The 18,679-nt window shown below is 38.4% G+C and overlaps 1 long non-coding RNA gene across 1 annotated transcript in view; it reads left to right on the forward strand.

The window, feature by feature from the left end:
* Window positions 1-1,585: 1,585 nt before the first annotated feature.
* Window positions 1,586-18,679, forward strand: part of LOC142603281 (uncharacterized) — a 144,553-nt gene continuing 127,459 nt past the window's right edge. The window contains exons 1-2 of the long non-coding RNA XR_012837170.1: window positions 1,586-1,721; window positions 10,856-11,651. This is a non-coding gene — a long non-coding RNA (uncharacterized LOC142603281). The remainder of the gene's footprint in view (window positions 1,722-10,855; window positions 11,652-18,679) is intronic.

An 18,679-nucleotide genomic window follows, 5' to 3' on the forward strand; every position in this document is an offset into this window, starting at 1 on the left:
GTGCAACATACTTGTAGAAGTTGATGAAGACGCCCTTTACAAAATGACACTGCCCAGAAGCATGATCAGTGACTGGGGTGAATTGTTTGAGTGATCACACAGAGCAGAGAACTGTTTGAACCGGTGTTTGTTTCTGGTATTTACACAGTACTGAGTTTCCACTGAGACTTTTCAAATACATGTATACTTACGATATCCCTGTAAAAAGGATGTAAAATTATTCTGGTTTAGAAGAGTAGTAATTTATTGGTGCAAATGATAACAAAATAAAGAATTATTATGTATGGAATGGAGTGCTACCCAGAAATAATTCTCTTCCACGTACGATCCATTTCCCCTTCTGCTTTGGACCTGAGGCATATAGGTCCTGATCTGCATAAATGTGAATGTTTGATTGAAATCACATTTCCAGGAATCATGTCATAAGCAGGAAAGCACACTAACTGCATTTTACAAGATAAACTTCTTCTGACTTATGTTGATGTTATTCTAATTATTAATTATACTTGAAAATCTTTCCGTTAACAGTAAGCTATTGCACCAAGTTATGTTCTTTTTACAAGTGCATCAAGATGATCTACTCCATGGATTATATGGATACCATTTGTTCCCAACAATAACAAAACCACAGGAGAAATTTTCACTTCATATCCTATTTCTGTCCCTAAAATTTTAAGCCCGTCTTCCATCATCTTCCTTTTATCTTTTATTGCAACTTGCAAACCCATGATAGGTTCACCTTGAGTGCTCTGTTCTGTCTTAACAGCTGATGCTTAACCTTTGTTCTAGATGACTATTCAGTGTCTAATTAGCTTGGTCTTTAAAACAGAGAAAGCTCTATCAAGCACGTTATAAAATCCCTCCTACTCCCTTATCATTCTTTCTCCGCAGCTTCCTCATTCTGGTGCCTGAAATTATTCTGTATTACTCCCTATTTTGTATTACCCTTTACAGAATCCTTTCTGATCTCCTGGTTACCACAATTTTCTTTGTTACTTTGTTATACACGCGATTATCTTTTCCTGCAATTACAATACCGGGGCTGCTTCTGTTGCTGGCTTTTTGTGATTGAGTATCACACTTGTCATTTGTAAGCTTCTGTAATTACTAGCTATTCCAGAGTGTTTCATTTGTTCCCTAATTTTGTTGACTAGTTTTTCAGCAATGCAGAGAGTTCCTGTTTACTCTCACCTCATTAGTTCTGAAACCTTTCCAATTTTGAAATCTATGATTTGTATTATATCAAGGCTACTACTGCTTGCTGTACTTACCCCTTACCTTCCACATTCTGTAGTCCCAGCAGCATACATACCCTCTGTTAGTTATGTGACTTAATGTGAACCTGTAGTTATGGTGGTATTTACACAGCTGCCATTCCTTGGTGACTATCTACTTGTCCTGGTTTCAGCTGGAATAGAGTTGATTTTCTTCCTAGCAGCTGGTATAGTGCTGTGGTTTGGATTTAGGGTGAGAATAATGTTGATAACACGCTGATATTTTAGTTGTTACCAAGCAGTCAAGGACTTTTCAGCTACTCACAGCTCTGACAGTGAGTAGGCTGGGGGTGCCCAAGAAGCTGGGAGGGGACACAGCCAGGACAGCAGACCCCAACTGGCCAAAGGGATATTCCATACCATATGACATCATGCTCAGTATATAACTGAGGGAGTTGGCCAGGAGGTGGCACGGCTCAGGACCTAGCTGAGCATTGGCTCAGAGTGGTAACCGATTGTGCTGTGCATCACTTGTTTTGTGTATTCTTTTATCATCATTCTTACTATTATTATTCTCTTCCTTTTCTGTCCTATTAAACTGTCTTTATCTCAACTCACAAGTTTTACCTTTTTCTTTTCGATTCTCTTCCCCATCCCACTGTGGGGGGAGTAAGCAAATGGCTGTGTGATTGCTTTAGCTGCTGACTGGGTTAAACCACGCCACTACTGTGTTCCCTTTTTATTTTATTTTACCTTATCCTCATACTCTTGAGATTGAATTTGTGAATTAGGTGTGAGAATCTCAGAATTCTATCTAGGGATGACTTGTGCCATGGTCCTTTTTCTTTTTCCTAAAGCAAAAGCTTCAAACTAGCAAAATCATAGCTTTCACTCTGTCGCAGTCTAAAATTAGGTTTTATTTTCTTGATGTGCCACGTATTGCAGCATAGTGCTCAAACCACTGTTTAGCTTTGTGCTGTTGCTCTGTTTATAGAGGTTTTAGAAGGGAAGCAGCAGATTCAGAAAGAAGATAAACAAAAGCTCAGATCTTGCCATAGGCTTGCTGATTATTTAAAATGGACAAGGAGAGGTCATCTGTTTTAAGGGTCAAGAACTCCTTCGACTAGATTTTTGCATATCATGGAAGCCTTATGTTTGTTTCAAGGATGAGTCAGTTTAAAAGTATCTTTTTATTGTGTACGTGCAGGAAAGGAAAAAGGATACCAAGGGTCCTCAGTTGGCCCAGGTCAGTCATCTCGCATACGCACAGTGCTCTATGCTTGAGATAGATAGATAGATAGATAGATATATAAAAAAAAATGCCTTTTCTGTTTGTCAGTAACTTGTATTTTCCTGTTCCATTTTTACCACATTTTCCCCAATAGATATTTCAGCCTCTCCCCTTTAATTATATTATCTCTACTAAAAAAGAAATGCATCAAGACTTGAAATTTCAAACCCACAATAATCAAGTGGATTTGAAATTAGAGAACAGTTGAATTTATTTTCCTTTACCTTTAGGCTGTGCTCAGTTCACTCGTATGGATGAGATCATGGTGGCATTCCAGTCCTGGTCCTTCTGCGTGCAGGGCCTCTTCTCCAGGTGCTGTTGCAGTATCCCAAGAGGCTGGTTTGCTCCAGGAGGGTTTCTGATGGGTCATTTCTGTTGGCTCTGCATCACTTTTGTGGCCCCTTTAATGAGTCTATAGTACAGAACTGAAAAATAATCCAACTTTGTGTCAAAAGTAATGGTATCTCATATTAATCACTAAAGTAATCCTGCTCTTTTGATAGTCTAAATGTGTTCTGTTTTGCTAGATCATTGTTAGAACTATTTGAATCCTATTTAAAGAGCCTGGTATTGTATCAGAGAAGCACATCTCCAACTGCATTCTCCTTTTATTGCTCTCACTTTTTTTGTAGTGTGTGACATGATGTGTTATGAGATTGTACCGGGGGAGATATTGTTCCTTATAGCCACCATATAGCTTAGCAAAGGTCACGTGCAGAGAGGTATTGGGCTACCTACATTTAAGATTTGTGCCTACTTAGCATCTTTCTATGTGTTTTTTCTGTGCTTATTACAGCAAACTTTTCTCAATTTTTCAGCTGTCATAATCAATTTTTTGGTCAGTCCAAAAGTGGGTTTTTTTTATTTTAATGCATAAATATTTATAGTTCTCTCCAGTATGTTTCTTATTAGTTCATAACTGAATGTATGGCAAAACCAGTAATTTCAGTAACCTGAACAATGATAAAGAAACCATGAGAAACTTGCCATGTGGTAGTTATTTTGCATGAAAGAATTAGCAAGTGAGCACAGAAGCAAAAGAGATGACGCTCATCTATTATCTGCTTTGTGCTGCTGCAAGTCAGCCTGGTTTGTACAGCTCCCATCTCCTGAAATATTGTTATTCTGTTGCTATCCTATCTGATTCTTCTTTTTTTCCCTGCGCATAATTATCTCATAGTATCCAGTATTCCATCTCTTTGCTCTTTCTTGCATGCAGAACATGTTTCCCACAATCTGTTCACTTCTCCCTGAGTGTCTTTCTTAAAGGAATCAGTTTACATTGACACTGAGTAGACAGTAGAAGAGTCCTGCTGGGTGCCCTCACTATAACCTGATTTCCTCCCTATTTGTTCCATGGGAAATGGTTACCTGCAGTGTTTAAACACACTTTTAGACTGCTGATTCAGAACTAAACAACTTAAAAAGCATACAGAAATGAGATTTGCAGGATCATTTGGAACGTTAAGGCTTTTGCTGAAAGCATTTTCAGACAGCAGTAGTCATAGTTATTCTTCAGAGTGGCAGAAAGTTCGGAACAGAGAAATTAAATTCTTGGTTTTCCTAGTCATGCCTCAGTATTGCCTCTGTGTGTTTACCGAAATTGAATTAATTATACCTCTGTCTCCTGCCACTTGTCTTTTGTCAAGCTTCAGTATATTTTGCTTGACCAGATGGTTTCAAATATTAATTTAAAACACTTCTCAGGATCTGGACATCTCAGTGGCTTTTGCGGGAACTGTGAAGCACTTGACAGTTCTGGGTCTAGCCTAGGTAGGGAAAAGTCTTTCTTCATATAAAAGGCAAACAAATAAGCCAACACACACACCCCGCAACTGACATTTAGCAGCCTGTGAGAAATTATTTTGGACTTCCTTAGTCAATCCTGAAAGCAAGCTATATACCCAAATGATTTGCAGTTGATATTAATCTGCGTTTAGGTTAACAGTCACTTCAGGATTTTTTTTTTGCAAACCTGGTGTGCTGTGGTCTTTGAAATAATGGTTAGTTCATCCCACCATGGAACAGGGCTGTACTACAGAGGTGCAATAAATTATCTTTGTCCAAATTATAATTTAATTTAAGATTTTGAAATATCTCAGGATGAAAGGTATGACACAAATATGAAATATTGTATGCTTTTATAAATCTTACCTACTATAGCTGGGATATCATAGGAACCCCTAGAAAAATAGCAGAGTTCAGTTAGCCAGGTGTTAAAGCTTTTGAAATGTATCATTTTGGCAGGATAAATAGATGGTGAGTGCTAACTCACAGAAGTGGCGAGCACTTCTCTGGGTTTGTATTATTTAATGAACTAGTATATTTGCCTAATCAATGATATCAGGACTGTGTTCCTTGTGCAAGGTCTAAATATACATCAGGAATGGCTGCTATCAATGATCTAGTTTTGAATGAGGTGTGCGCACATTACTGAGACGTAGTTAAATGGCCCTTTCAGCTCTGAAATGTCCTATTTAAATCACCACAAGTACAGCAGAAGTCAAAATGGATCCAAAAGCAAACTGACAGAGAGGAGAAACGGAGTTGCAACTCTCTCTTTAATGTTGAAGAACAGATATTTGCCTGGACATGTACTTGACCTGTTTGTTCAGCTGAAGAGCAACCAGTGCTTTATCCAATAAGGTATTACAGCTTTATTTCAAGAGAGCTATTTATCAAAACCGATGGGCTCTGTAATCCATCTAGTTTTCAGCATCCTGACATTTTAGTACCTTCCACAGATTCTCGGTGCTTATTTGTCACTCATTTAGGACTTTGGTCCTGATCCTTACAGCAATCAGCCCTTCTGCTACTATTTAGCTACATTATGATTTCCTTACATGGCCAAGATTACTGTGCTTTTTTTAAAAAAAAAAAAAAAAAAACAAACCAACTCATAAAGTCAACATGGAACGTATTGGAACCGCCTGTCTACCTCTTCCTTTGTAGCAAATACCTCCCAGCAGGTCTTATTAACTTCATCTTAATGTCACTGTTATGTGGCTTTTCCTCAGCTCACAACCAGTGAGCTCACATCACTCTGCAAAAGACTGTGCAGACATATCTAACTACGACTTTATGGGGGTATTTAGCCTTACAGATTTGAAACTCTGTGGTGTCGTTTGGCACAGCTCTTCCTCCCCATGAAGGTTTCCAACTCTAATTAGGACTGTGCGTACTTGTGTTTGAGACTGCACAGCAGAATGGAAAAATGAGGGAAGAAAACAAAGATCACAGGAAAAAAAAAAATCCCTGCTTCTTTTTCTCTCTTTATTTGAATCCATTAAATTTTCAGCGTTTTCAGAGACTTCATCATATTTTGGTGCTCTTGTGCTATCTTCAATTCTAGGTGTCTTTGTGCTTTTACTGCCTTTCAGAAAATTGAATTCCTGGAAGGAATTTTTGATAGCATTAAAAGCACCCACAGAGGGAATGGGTTTGTGCATCTGTTCTCTGTCTTACATATACTGAAAGGCAGGAAGTTCTTCACTTGCAAAAGCTACTTTTTTTACTTAAATTTCACAATAAACAGTATATCTCATATAGTGAATACTAGTGCAAATATCTGCTGACGGATTCTTTGCAGGCATTACCTCTGTGACAGCTGTTGTACATTATGTATCCAGAGCTTTTGTCATGCATTTGGGAGGAGCACGCGTACAGCTGATGTACAGTTCAGTCTATGTACCTTCATAACACGGGGAAACTTCATTTAGGACTTTTCAGATATACAGGCATTCACAGGAAGAATGTGCTATTATTGTGATATATGGCAGAAATAACTGCATTGTCAAGCTATCATTGTTCACCTATAACAAAGGGATTTTGAGGAATTGAGGATGAATTCTGAATATGAAGCAGCAGCTGAATGTTAGAATGAAATAAAAGTGAAACTGTTCTTCAGATTCTTCCATTTGTTTACGTATTAAAAAAAGGGATATCTCAGTGAAAATTACTGGAATAATCTTAGAGAATAATACAAAAATTTACAGGTGATACTGTTTGGGTTGAATTGTGTATCCAAACTAGCATGTGTATCTGAACGCTGAGAGAGTCCCCTTTGAGTTTGTTACACTTGCCTCGGATTTCATATAGTAGTCTAAAGATACAGGGCATTTACGGGCTTTGGACATTTGTGGCCCTTTAAACCAATTCAGATAGATCCTTCCAAATGATACCAAATTTTGCCTCTTGGACTTTGTGAAGTATTGTTTCTAGTATAATAAATCTCTCTGCTAAAAAAAAGCATATGTACTGTAATAAAGAGTAAGCAAGATATTCAGGAAATGGTGGTTGCAGTCAGAGTCTGTCTGCCAAAACAGACCAGAGGGGAAAAAAAAAAAATCCTAGTGGTAAAAAGGAAGGATGTTCCGGACTTCTGTGTGATGGTTTATTGCCTGTGACTTCTGTATAGGTGTTCCTGTGGATTCAGGAAATTATTTATAAACTAGAACTGTATTTTTGCCTTGGGAAACTCAATCTGGCAGAACATTCTGCAGACTAGAGAGATTATAAAGAGTGGTAACTAATCAGTTATTAGAATTTTAGAATTCCATCATTATTTTTGTTCCTTGGAACTATGGAAACAATTTCCGTATTGTTTCACTACTTGTTTTGATAAAGAGTAATTCACTCTTGAGATATTCATTCTCATTTATTTTACGTAGAAGAATAATAAGACATTGTATCACAAAATATCCTAGACAAAACCAGGATTTAAAACAGGCTTTATAAGTAAATGAGAGTTTGAGTCAGATCTAGAAGAAATGGAAATTAGTTCTTTATATCTGCAGCATAAAGACATCCCTGGAAAGTAGAAAATTACCATCCTTTGGAAGTCATTCAGCACGCAGTGGAATCTGGCCCTCTCTCAACCTAACTCTATTACACCATTTTAGATCCACGTCCTACGGGATGCATGGGCTAGTACAAATTTTACACATACCAATCCCAACAGTTCCCCTTTGAGCATGCCAGAAGTACACAGTATGTGCAGATGAAATGCCAGGACTAAACTTTGAAAGTAACAAATGTGAATAAATAAAAATAAAGCCTAGCACCGAACATAAATAAAATAATAGATAAAAATAAGTAAAAATAGACTTCAAAAATGTGTCAAATAATACTCTGGTGTTATGCAGTTATCTAGGGATCTAACACATTTTGACAGAGTGTATCAGTCTATGTACGCAAAGCCAAACATTTTATTAAAACAAAATATATCAGTTTTTAAAACATGCTATGTATTCTGTTCCCTGAAGAACCCTTTGAGAAAGATGTTCGCTGAATTTCTGTGCAAGTTGATGAATGATTGGAGCTAACAAAGCAGAAAGACGATTTTCAACAGGTTAGGCTTAGTTTGATCAACAGTGCACTCCAGTACACCGCTTCTAGAACAATGCATCTATCTTCATATGTAAAACAAATGCAGATTCGTGTATTGTAAAGGAAAGTGCTGTATGGTGGGTTTAATGAAGTATTGTATTAGTATTTCCATGTATATATATTTGTACTGTATGAAAATCACAGAGAAGAAACTCAGCAAAACGCCCATTATAGAGACAAATTTTAGGCTTTATGAACGGACCAGGACACGTCTTCATGGAGGAAAATGGTATCAGTTATCAAGTGGGGGAATATTCTGCATTGTCAGGCAATGACAAAGCAAGTTGCCATTTCACCATGTTTATCTCAAGAAGTTATCAGCGTGCAATGCGTACACTTTTGTCCCTAGTGTGACTATCACTGTAAAAGACAACATGGAAGCTTAAATGCTGTTCATTGCCATTTGTGCTTCTTGCTGCTCAGTTCTCCGTGAATATATGCATGCTGATTCTTATGTCTTTGCTGAGTGTAAGCTCAACTGGAAGACTACTCAAAATATTCAAACTCCTAATGCTTTCTCTAGTTTCCCTTTCAAAAGTGCCTGTGGCAGCAGAATGCCATTGGAGAGCCCGTGCCAGGGGGAGAGCCCAACCACCACGTGTACTTGGGCATCAAGCTCTTCTGAAGCACGGAACGGTAACTGGTAGTTGTGAAATACTGAGGAAAAGGCATTTGAACCAAATATGCATTCCTCTGCTCTTTTGGTACCAAGACAATTGTAACAGTGGTTTCAAGTGACCCGATACTGAAGAGAAGGGGGACTACATACCTGAACAATATCCAGTTCTCAGATGAGAAATAGCAACTGAGCAGTTAGAGAAATATCCTGAGCCCCTTCAAACCTTTTGTTGCTGCAATCAGTGCTGTGCAGTGAAAACAAGCTTTTAGAATAGAATTATCGTTAGATAGGCAATTCTAGTGATGAATCTGCTCAAAGTCGTTGTTCTGCTGCAAAACAGCAGTGACTGATTGCAGGTGGACTAGGCTTTGACTATTCCTCATAAATACTAAACACATTCTTTTGTGAAGTTCAAGGAAATAAGTAGTGCGGGACTGTTTGTATCAGTGAGGTTCAAATCCTCTTTTTCTCTAAATAAACTATTCCATTTATAGACAAGGAAAACAAAGTTTTGCAAACAAGAGATGCATAGATATGCATCCGAAAGCTTGCATTCATGTTCGACCTTTAAAACTTCCTCCTCCATTTATTTTGGGATCTGAGCGATTATCTCTTCAGACCTTGTTTGATATAATACTGCGGTCTGCAGCAGCTGCTATAGATGCATTTTCCCAGTGTTAATTTTACTGTATAAAACAAGCTCTGGCAATGTGGTGACTAGTTAATTGAACTATATAACCCTTTCTGGAATTTGTGACTCCAAGCCACTGAACAATATAATTCATCTCAGCCTTTTTATTAAAGTCCTCAGTGAAATTGTAAGGCTATAGTGGTACATTAGAATGCAGAGAGTACTGTGTGTAACCAAGAAAGCCACCTCTCCAGTGGGCCTTTAATAAAATAAACGTTTTCTGATGGTGCGGTACTTATTTTTAGCTTATTCCTGTTTCAGCTCAGAAATATTGCACCTAGAACAATTCAGAAAGCTGTAAAATGTATTCAAGCAGAGGAGAAGGAGGAGTAGAAGGGAAAAGGTCATGAAGAGATTTAAATGTTAAAGTAAAAATTTAGAAATGAACGTGATTGTTGCATAGCATGACATTGTGATCAGTAAAGTACAGTGGAAATACTGAATTTAGAAGGAATAAACTGCCTAACAGCATGCTCCTGAACCATTTGTTATTTCCTAATTAAAGCTTGTGAAAGGGCAGTTTATAGACAATTATAATAAGCTCAGTGTGGGAGATGTCAGAGTGTAAATCAGACTCTCTGCAGCAGTGGAGCTTTAAACATCTCTAATGACAAGTGGTGGTAGGTAGATGATACAAAAAGACTGTTTTGACAACATGATTGATTGAGATCCTGAAATATATAAGCAAACAAAAAGTATGTGTTCAGCAGGAAACCAAAATTGCATGCTGTACAACATATAAAGTATAAAGAGAGGGAGGGGAAGCTTGTGGCAAAGAAAGTTTAAAGCCTTATTTGAAAATAAAGTCATACTTAAGTAAACAATTGATTGCTCCTCAAGTCAGGATTTATCTTAAAAATAAAAAAAACCAATTGTATCAAAGGGTACCCCTTGCATCTTGAGATACCACAGTGTATCTCTCAGTTTAAGGGCAGTCACTTCGAGCATAGAACTTGCTACCCACTCTGCAGCACACACCTATGTGCTTTACTGCACCCAGTTTCACACACATTGTATTTCCTTAGGTGTCTCCTTCCCCTGTGTATCTGTCCTTCCTCTCTTGTCCAAGCCTAATCTCTCTCTTACGTAGGGATCTGAGAACCAAAGATGGTCATTTCGTCTCTTCTGGGAGAGTGGAGCCTTAGGAGACCATTGCAGAATTATCGGTATTACTTAGTCACATCTAACTTTTTGTAACATTAATGCATACAGGTAGGACTTTCAGATGCATCCATTTTTGACGAGCCTGTGTTTTCCAGTTGATTAAAATGGGAGCACAAATAGGTCAATGTTAAGTGCTTTTTCATATACTCCCTTCTGTGGAGACACGGCCAAGTACATTCTGTGGCAAGCTGCTTAGTTCGGCACATGGTTCCAAAATGTCACTGGGGACAGAGGGAGCAGGGTGTTTTAGAGTATTTCCAGTTTCATTTTGACCTTTGAAAGATCTGAGAAGCAGACACAGCAGAGTGACTGGGTTCTCTACGCTCATGTCTCTCGGCACATTAGCAAAATACCTGCGTAATTAGTAGGAGACCCTCTGTCAGTGTGTGTGTGATTCTGTTAAGGTCACTGTGTTCCCTTGTGTTCTGTTTGCCACTTCAATATCTGTTTTGTCTGTATCTCACCAGTGTGTTTTGTAATCTTAACAGATCCTTGTTTTCCTGCCTCTGCTGCATGAGTCATTGGAATGGTTTGTGACATCCTGTGTGGATCATTGGATGAAACAAGAACGATACTTCTTGTTGCACCTGCATGTGGCCTGAGAGTTAAGTTACTAACAAACACTATTTCTGTAGAACCCAAAACCCGATAGGTGGCTGTTGGATGCAAGACTTTTATCACCTATGTCTGTCATATCAGTTACAAACCTCTAGTAAAGTTGTCAGACACTTCATGTTTGACATTGTGTTTTGTATTCTTTACCCTGCCAAAGTCTTACCCGTATCATCTTCTTTCTGCTCACCTGGAACAAAATATCAAAGATAGTAAGGGATACTTGAAGGATTCATTCTCATTAAGAATAGATTCAAATCCAGAAGCGCAAAATACACATTTGGTGAACTAGATCTCACTGGAAACTTCTCAAGATTCTCCACAGTTGTTCCTGAAATCAAACCCATGTGTCTTAGGCTTGGAAAAATGCTATCCACTGTGGCTGGCTGAAAGGGGAAATATTCGGGCATGCAGAAGGAGCTGTCAGTACTTGACTTTCCCAAGGATGTATTTGTTGACCTGCTTCTGTTTCCCAAATGCTGATGTTTTGTTTGCATTTATAAAAGGCTAGAAGAATAGAAGTTATGCAAATTTAGATTTATTTAGAGGTAGTTGACTGAAATACAAAATTGATAAGATCTGATCAGCGTTTTCATTGCCACAGTATCAGATCGTTCCCTACCTTCTGCCATCTCACAGCATAGGGTCAAGGATTCAGCCACGGAAATAAAGGTTAGCAATTCTATATTAGAATATATCTTGTTTATGCAATATTCATAATCTGCAATTAATTAAAACAAAGGGTCACAAAGGCAAACATTGTCAGGGGATTTCAGAAAGGAGAGGGGGTTTTGCAGCTATTGTCCTGTCTAGGATAACTACAGGAGTAAAATATTGCAGCTGACCAAGGATCAAGGTGGAATTTATACCTGCTCATCTGCTGTGGAGCATTATCTGGCTGTGGCTGTGTATGATAGACGGATGGGGAATTTGATTTTGCTGTTTTCAGATCCATATGCACATAAAATTAGTGAGTTTGTACTACCTGTTGTACCCAGCCATGTGCTGGCTTCTGCAGCCTGATAGTCTGAAGCAGTTTAACACACTGAATCAGAATGCGAGGAAAGAACATAGCAAATTATTTCTGTTTTCCTTGTAGCTATTTTTCTGTCCTGTTTGCCTAATGTAAACCCATACATCAAAGTGGCACAACTGTGGCACTCAAATCATATGTGGTGCGTTTTAGAGCTCTGCCTGATTTTCATGGAGGTTAGCAGGTACAGCACAAACATGCCGGATTACTGAGCATCTCATAGGTGTTTTGGAGAAGGAGATAACAGGATGGAGGGTATTTGATATCAGCCACTTAAGTTCCACTTCCAACAGCGGAATGAGCTTACTTGATTTTTATTTCTGTTAATACCTTTTCTCTCTTCATCCCTCACAAATCCCTCCGCACCCCCATCCCCAACACTGCAGTAACTCTGGCAAAGGCAGGCTGGTCAAACCATCAGTAGAAGGCGTAGAGACGGAGAGGTACAAAAGGGGCATTGAACTGTCTGGTTTCTTTGGAAGGGACTGTCTTAGTTCTAGATTAAAACCTGCCAAATGTTTCCCGCTGTTTTACATGCTGGCTGAAACAGCTTTCTACACACCTTTGGCTATCTTTGTTTTGGATCTGTAGTTGAATCTGTTAAGCTGTTGAGTTTAGTAAAAAGAGAGAAGTTGCTCAAGAGTTGGTAACTCCGTTTAACCTTCTGTGAGATAATGGCTGTGGGGTGTCTCGAAGCACCTAGATTGTCCTTCAGATACCAATAATGTTAGGAAAACAGGATTTTTGTTAAATACAATGGCTGATTGTTCTTTTCAAGAGGGAAGTTTTTTTTCATGCTGTGTCATTGTTATTATTAAAGGTTTGACCATCCTGCACAGTGTACGGCTATAATCTCTCAGTAGAGAAACAGTCTGCTTTTCTGCTGTGATATCACTTTGTTCATCCAAGATTTTTTTATTTTCGTTTCTACCTCCTGTTCTTTTGCCATTGCTTGCCAGTATTCATAAATGTGCATTATCAGCTGAACCTCTCCAAATTTGCCTGGCAGAATGTACCTTTCTTTTTCCAAAGGTCTCTATTTAATATGAACCGTGCTCCAATCATTTCTAGCACCTGTTCACTGGTTACATGGTGCATCAACAGCAATTTTAGAATTCTTCAGCAGCGTGACAGCTTGAAATTGTCATTTCTTTATGAACACTAGATGCACTGAAATCATGTTAGTGCAGTTGTCATTTTTCTTTGTACTCCAACATTAGATACGTTTTTGTGAGTTGAGATGGGCGGTGAACAGTTTTTCACTAAGCACCACGCTCAGTTTCCAGGAAATGAGAAGGGGTCTTTTGCGCAAGGCATATGTCAATGGGTATCCGTAGCAAGGAGAATGCTTTTTGAAGTGGTAGATATGGACACTTCATCTTAGCACACAGACGATGCTGCCACATGAAGGACTTTTTGAAGCACTTAACTTCATTATAAAAAGTGGAATAACATAATCTTTACTTGCAGGGATTGAAAGCAAATAATGATTTTGGTTTAATATATGTAGCACTAAGGAGACAGAGATTTTTACTCAAAACTGAAATGAGGATATAAATTATGTGATATGCAGCAGAGGTAGCATTCAAATAATTTTATTGTTTTAACATGTCACATTAGGAATATCTTAATGTAATTAGATGAATGAATTGGTGTATGTTCTCATGTGAGTGGTTCCAGGGATGATTATGTATCAACATCTCCATAGTTTAGATGACCCAAAGCTTGTGGTATTGATTTTATATCCAAATGGTCATTGGCACATTCTAGATAATGTTGGAAGAGTTTTTCCTTTGTTTTAGCCATTTGTATTAGGAGTTTAAAGAGTCCGCCAAAACAGTCCATGATCTCACTGTGTAGAGTGCTACAAGCACTGGAGTAAAACATCTGCCGAGTGCCCCAGGGATTTACTAGCTGTGTATGAAACAAGGTAACTGGTGAATTTGTAGAGGTGGGGTAGACGTTAAAATGGAAGTGGTTGTGGTGAGAGGCTTAAGCTCATCCACCCGGTTATTGGAACCTTGCAAGATTTTCAGTTTACGTTTTAGAAAATGACGTTTTAAGGATTAACTAAATGGTAACAATTTCCATTCTTTGGTTTGTTCAAGCAGTGCAATGCTCACAGATTTCAGCAGAATCTGCTGCAGGTGCAGAGCTCTGCGCTAGAATGAAACTAGCGATGAGCAGGAGCTGGTTCTACAGTGTGGCTGCTCATTCACGTATGGGAAGTGAGCGAAGGGGATCGATGGTGAGGGAAACCACAGCGTTAGTATTTGCCCTGTGTTTGATGTCAGCAACAGAATAGAAATGGGATGATGTCCTTGCATCTATATAGGATTAAATTATGGATATCCATATAGTAATTTGGCAGGAGGCTGTGGCAAATCTAGAGTACTTCTGGACTTCATGGTTTTACTTCTTATACTTAGAGAATGATAAATTCTACCATTATTTTAATACTTCCCTGATTTTTAGAAATAACTATATAGAATAATTATACATACTTTTCAAAATACTCATATCAAAATAGGGTTTTGTTTCCATTTTATATCAGACATGATAAAGAATCAAAGAGTGAATTGTGGGGAAATAAGTGCTTTTGAAGATTGGCTAAGCAGTGGTAGATTAATCAGTGTTGTAATGAGATTAAGATGTGTTACTATTGTGTTTAATTTTTTGAAAAAGTTTTTAGACTTCAGTTCTGAATCTGTATTTAGATTAATACTACAGTGCCCTGTTCTGTATCTGCAATACTTAAATCCTGTAGTTATACAAAAGCTGCATAATATTAATTTAGATTGACTATTTATTGTGCAGGTTATGTCACTATCAGTAGTTACTTTATGTATGATTTAATACACCTCTCTGTGTTAAGGTTATCTGTAGCACAGTCAAGTAGAATCCAAAAATAATCTAAGAAACCATTACTTCAGTTTCTTAAGCAGACAGTTCAGGTCTTAATTGATAGGCCATCAGAGTCAGCTTGTAAGAGGACTTCTGCTAGTGTGATAATGATAGAAGAATAATTTCTGGTGTTTACAGTTAAATTACTCTGCCTCTAGCGCTCTCTTGACTTCTGTGACATGCATGAATGACATAGCCAATACTCATATTCAGATGAATCCTAAATAACTATCTCTTTTCCTGACCTGTCATCCAGTTCCTTGACCTATCACTTTGAAATCACTTGTTTGCTATTTTGTCACTATCTGAATGTTATCATCTTTCTAGCTGATTTTATCACCGACTTTGTCTACCTTTCTCTCTACAGTGTTGATCTAGTCATTCCTTACTGCCTATCTTGTAAATATTACATTGACTTTGACATTTTGTAATGGTTTGTTTTTTCTTTTCCTTCTTTACATACCTTACCCTGGAATCTATGTATTAACTTAATTATACTCCTCCCATCTGAGTCTCCTTTGCTACCTCTATGAATGTGCAGAAATGGTGGTGTTTCCATTTCGGTGGTTCTTTCCTCCTTTTGTTCTCACTCCTTACATAGATTCATCAGTACTGTTTATCAGTGAAAATTGTCGTCTTATTCTTACAACCTTTTGTTGTGCGATTTCACTTGATCTATTCATCCCTTTTCCTGATATGACCTTTATTTCTTTGTCTTGATCTGTCTCTGAGATAATTAGTTCATGTCTGGAATGATCTTTCTTTCTTGTCTACTGAGTAACTTCTCTGTTTTTTGTTAAATTCTTCCATAAATTCTGCCTAGAAAATCAGGTCCACTGAAATCAGTAAAGACTCTCAAGCGACTTTACAGCATGTCTTAAGCAGTCTTTTACCTTTCCCTTATCAGCAGCCCAGATAGCGTCACTTAAACTATTGTCCATTATCAAATTACCCTTTTTTCTATATACAGTAGATTATAAGGTCTTCGAGGAAGAGTTTCTGTTTCAGTCTAATGTACAATAAGCATGCAATGGCAAATAAATTTTACTTCATCATGGAAATAGTCTTTCAACACTAAGGAAGAAGTTATTTAATTATGTTATTTTAACATTTAAATGGACACAAACTGGAGAGAATGAGGAACAGAAGGAAAATATACATGACTGAACATTAATATTTTACTGTAAAAGAATTAAATATCCTAAGGAAATAATGAAAACAAGTTACTTCTTTCAGATGATAGTTAAAGTTTGATGAAATAATAATAAAAATTTAATCTTCCAGTTCAATGAAAACACTCCATATGTTGTTAAATACGCCTAAATTTGAATTCAATTTTGTTAGTTTTCTGTCTCAGCCAACTGCTGTTTATAGGGATCAATTGGCTGCAAATAAAGACCAAGACATCCCTTTTTTGTGTAATCACCTGTAACTTTTATCACATGATTTTTCTTTTGGACCCTACTGCTGTCCAAATCCTTGAGGGCAAATCAGAAGTAAATGACTAAACAGAGTAAATTCATGTGTGAGAAGCATTTGTTTCTCTGTATGTTTACTGAACACATTGTATTTAAATACTTAGAGATTAAATACTGATTCTTTTTGAGAACTAAACCGGTGCATTTAGGACCATTGTAACCATGGAACAGACACCTTATGGATCTTAGAGCATTGTTTTATATCTTATTTGTATTTTTCCATCTGCCAGTGCAGCTGTGACAGTGGAGCTGAATGACATTCTTGCACTTTGTGTTCTGCATCTGCTCCATAACTCTGTTTATCTCTAAACCTTTTTGTTCTGTGCCATTCTTCACTCTGTCTGTTCTGCACAGTCTTGATCTTTCTTCTGTTTATCATTCCTTGCACTCTAGTATGTATTATCATGTACAGTATCCTCCTAAGTTCATTCTTCACATACGCTGAGATTGTTACAACTGTCTTTTTTGCAGTCTTTTGCAGCAGACTCGCTTCATGCCCTAGACCTTTTAATAAAACTTATCTTTTATTTCTTTTCTTGAAGCCATCGTTATTCCTTCCAACAAACACATTTTTGTGGCTAGTACCATTTGACTTCATCTAGCATCCAGGTCATTCTCGCTGTGTCCACCACCATCATCATATCTGTGTGTTAGTAGTCATGGTAAATGCATGCTAAATGTTCCTTCTGAAAAATTTCTCATCTGCCTACCCTTTTGTTTTGCATAAAATGGTAATTTCCCATGCATATCCTTTCGTTTTATGTGCCATTACTGCAAGATCTACAGATTGATATAACGTTCCTGAAAATCTCTGATACACTGAGTTCATGTCATAATTCTTGGTGCTTCGGCTTGATGCATTTGTTCCTGTGCTAGTTGCACACTTGTTTTCCCACTTTCTCCCAAGTGGTAAACACAGCCTTTGTGTAGCTGGCAGTTACAGTCTCGGGATGTGTTCCTTTCATCCAGTTCATGTGATCAGATACTCACCTAGCAGCTTGTCTTTATGAGTATCCCATGTATCTGATCTGAGCTATTCAACAGGTTGTTGTGGTGCTTTTGGCACGAGGGTTTTCGCTTGGTGATAGTTTAAATACGGGAGTGTTCACACACTTGAAGAGCAAATTTCATAGAATCATAGAATACCAGGTTGGAAGGGACCTCGAGGATCATCTGGTCCAACCTCTCTTGGCAAAAGTAACACCTAGCAAAAGCTCCGTCTAGACAAGATGGCCAAGAACCCTGTCCAGCCAAATCTTCAAAGTGTCCAATCTTGGGGAATCTACCACTTCCCTGGGGAGATTATCCTAATGGCTAAGTGTTCTCATTGTGAAAAAAATTCCTCTTGTGTCCAGTTGGAATCTCCCCAGTAGTAACTTAGGCCCATTACCCCTCGTCGCTCTTGTTTCATTTTTCACTAAAACTTGTCGCTGTTGTGCTAGATTGGTAAGCTGGTGAAGGCAGGATCAGTGGGCATAGCCTTGCATGGCAAAGCTCAGCAGAATTGCTTGTGAAAGTTCAGCCAGCACAGGATCAAAAAATAGTAAAATACTCCTCGCAGGTTTGTGCCTTGAGTTTCAACCTATGCCCATCCTAAAGTTAAGGTTATCATTGAGCCATTCCATTGCTGCATTTGCGTTGTGGTTTAACCCGGCAGGCAGCTAAACACCACACAGCTGTTCACTCAACCCCCCAGAGGGATGGGGAAGAGAATTGGGGGGGGGGGGGGGGGGGGGGGGAGGTAAAATTTGTGGGTTGAGATAAAAACAGGACAGAAGAAGAAGGGAAAATAATAGTAATAATAACAATAAAATAAACAAAACAAGTGATGCACAATGCAATTGCCCATCACCCGCTGACCGATGTCCAGCCAGTTCCTGAGCAGCAACCCCTACCGCCCCGCCAACTCCCCCCAGTTTTTTGGTTCAGCATGATGTCATATGGTATGGAATATCCCTTTGGCCAGTTTGTGTCACCTGTCCTGGCCGTGTCCGCTCCCAGCTTCTTGTGCACCTCCAACCTCCTTGCTGGCAGGGCAGTATGAGAAGCTGAAAAGTCTTTAACTTAGTGTAAGCGCTGCTCAGCAACAACCAAAACATCAGTGTGTTATCAACATCATTCTTCCCGTAAATCCAAACCACAGCACTGTACCAGCTATTAGGAAGAAAATTAACTCTATCCCAGCTGAAACCAGGACAATTTGCTGTGCTTCAGGGCTGCGTTGCTTAGTATTCACCATGCAAAGATAGTCAAAGCAAGCGATCACTTTATACTCATTTATGCGT

The sequence above is a fragment of the Balearica regulorum genome, chromosome 11, assembly GCF_011004875.1.
Source record: "Balearica regulorum gibbericeps isolate bBalReg1 chromosome 11, bBalReg1.pri, whole genome shotgun sequence".
NCBI lineage: Eukaryota > Metazoa > Chordata > Aves > Gruiformes > Gruidae > Balearica > Balearica regulorum.